The sequence below is a fragment of the Tasmannia lanceolata genome, unplaced genomic scaffold, assembly GCF_043159265.1.
Source record: "Tasmannia lanceolata isolate RefF3 unplaced genomic scaffold, GAP_Taslan_0.1 ptg000164l, whole genome shotgun sequence".
NCBI lineage: Eukaryota > Viridiplantae > Streptophyta > Magnoliopsida > Canellales > Winteraceae > Tasmannia > Tasmannia lanceolata.
In genome coordinates, this window is record NW_027518840.1 from 1 (window position 1) to 2,500 (window position 2,500).

The window sequence follows — 2,500 nt, forward strand, 5'->3', positions numbered from 1 at the left end:
GCACATATAGGACAAATGATCACAGTACCGCTTCTTTTTGTTCCGACTTCTTTTTTTTTTCAATTCGTTTTCATGTTCATGCCTTCCGCCAAATATTCGACTAATCATATTATTCCATTAATTGGTAGTTTTAGAGGTATAAATAGGGATCATTTATGATACGAGTAGTAATCATACATAGATTACCAATTTGGTATTTTTTGAACGGAGCCTGGATACTTCATTTTATTGGTCCAAGCCAACCATAAATTCTTCTAATTGAGAATATTGATCCCCAACCAACAAATAAATTGATCTAATTGCATTGCATCACGCTCCGAATTGAATTATTGATGGTTTAATCAATCTTTCTTGGGTGAAACAGAGGATATCTCGATCGGGGAGAGAACGGGGAAATCCCATATGACCCAATATGTCTGACAAGTCGCACTATACGTCAACCCAAACTGCATCTTCCTCTCCAGGACTCCGAAAAGGTACTTTTGGAACACCAATAGGCATAAAATGAAAGAAAAATTAAGTACTCTATTTCACTTTGATGTGGAAACGTAACAATGGGTTTATTGTCTTCATAATATTGTCGTTTATCGTATTTTATCCATAGATTGGAAGGTTCATGGAGAAGACGGGTTGAATAAAGGAAAATTCGTACAAATGGATCGTTCGAAGGATGAACAAGTATCTATGCATTCGCTCACAAAAATAGGATCAATCCCCCCATTGCGTATTGGTACTTATCGAGTATAGAATAGATCTGCTTCTCTTTGTTCCTACGAACAGAATTGTTAAATTATTACCAATGGAACGGAATAAATATTAACTCTTGCTTTGAGATAATCCACTGAAAAGGCGAGGTCCATAGCATCAATCAGTCTTTTCCAATGTGATAAAGTTACATAGTGTCTATTTTTTCTTTGATAAAATAAGGGGTATTTCCATGGGTTTGCCTTGGTATCGTGTTCATACCGTCGTATTGAATGATCCCGGTCGGTTACTTTCTGTCCATATAATGCATACAGCTCTAGTTTCTGGTTGGGCCGGTTCGATGGCTCTATACGAATTAGCCGTTTTTGATCCCTCTGATCCCGTCCTTGATCCAATGTGGAGACAAGGTATGTTCGTTATACCCTTCATGACTCGTTTAGGGATAACCAATTCATGGGGTGGTTGGAGTATCACAGGAGGAACTATAACGAATCCGGGTATTTGGAGTTACGAAGGTGTGGCTGGGGCACATATTGTGTTTTCTGGCTTGTGCTTCTTAGCAGCCATCTGGCATTGGGTGTATTGGGACCTAGAAATATTCTGTGATGAACGTACGGGAAAACCCTCTTTGGATTTGCCCAAGATCTTTGGAATTCATTTATTTCTCTCAGGGGTGGCTTGCTTTGGGTTTGGCGCATTTCATGTAACAGGCTTGTATGGTCCTGGAATATGGGTGTCCGATCCTTATGGTCTAACCGGAAAAGTACAATCTGTAAATCCAGCGTGGGGCGCAGAAGGTTTTGATCCTTTTGTTCCGGGAGGAATAGCCTCTCATCATATTGCAGCGGGGACATTGGGGATATATGGCGGGACTATTCCATCTTAGTGTCCGCCCGCCCCAACGTTTATACAAAGGATTACGTATGGGCAATATTGAAACTGTACTTTCTAGTAGTATCGCTGCTGTCTTTTTTGCAGCTTTCGTCGTTGCTGGAACTATGTGGTATGGTTCAGCAACTACTCCCATAGAATTATTTGGTCCCACTCGTTATCAGTGGGATCAGGGATACTTCCAGCAAGAAATATATCGAAGAGTTGGAGCCGGGCTAGCCGAAAATCTGAGTTTATCGGAAGCTTGGTCTAAAATTCCCGAAAAATTAGCTTTTTATGATTACATCGGTAATAATCCGGCGAAGGGGGGATTATTCAGAGCAGGCTCAATGGACAATGGGGATGGAATAGCTGTTGGATGGTTAGGACACCCCATCTTTAGAGATAAAGAGGGGCATGAGCTTTTTGTACGTCGTATGCCTACTTTTTTTGAAACATTTCCGGTGGTTTTGGTAGACGGAGACGGAATTGTGAGAGCGGATGTTCCTTTTAGAAGGGCAGAATCGAAGTATAGTGTCGAACAAGTAGGTGTAACTGTTGAGTTCTATGGTGGCGAACTCAATGGGGTCAGTTATGGCGATCCTGCTACTGTGAAAAAATATGCTAGACGTGCCCAATTGGGTGAAATTTTTGAATTAGATCGTGCTACTTTGAAATCCGATGGTGTTTTTCGTAGCAGTCCAAGGGGTTGGTTTACTTTTGGACATGCTACGTTTGCTTTGCTCTTCTTTTTCGGACACATTTGGCATGGGGCTAGAACCTTGTTCAGAGATGTTTTTGCTGGTATTGACCCTGATTTGGATGCTCAAGTGGAATTTGGAACATTCCAAAAACTTGGAGATCCAACTACAAGGCGACAAGTAGTCTGATACAACATTACTCTAGCGTCTTTTGCCTCTATTTG

General features: G+C 41.2%; 1 long non-coding RNA gene across 1 annotated transcript; it reads left to right on the forward strand.

Annotated features, from left to right (window-relative positions):
• Positions 1-327: 327 nt before the first annotated feature.
• On the forward strand, positions 328-837 carry LOC143866858 (uncharacterized). Its single transcript, XR_013243023.1, has 2 exons — positions 328-476; positions 605-837. It is a non-coding gene; the product is annotated as an uncharacterized LOC143866858 (long non-coding RNA).
• Positions 838-2,500: the final 1,663 nt, after the last annotated feature.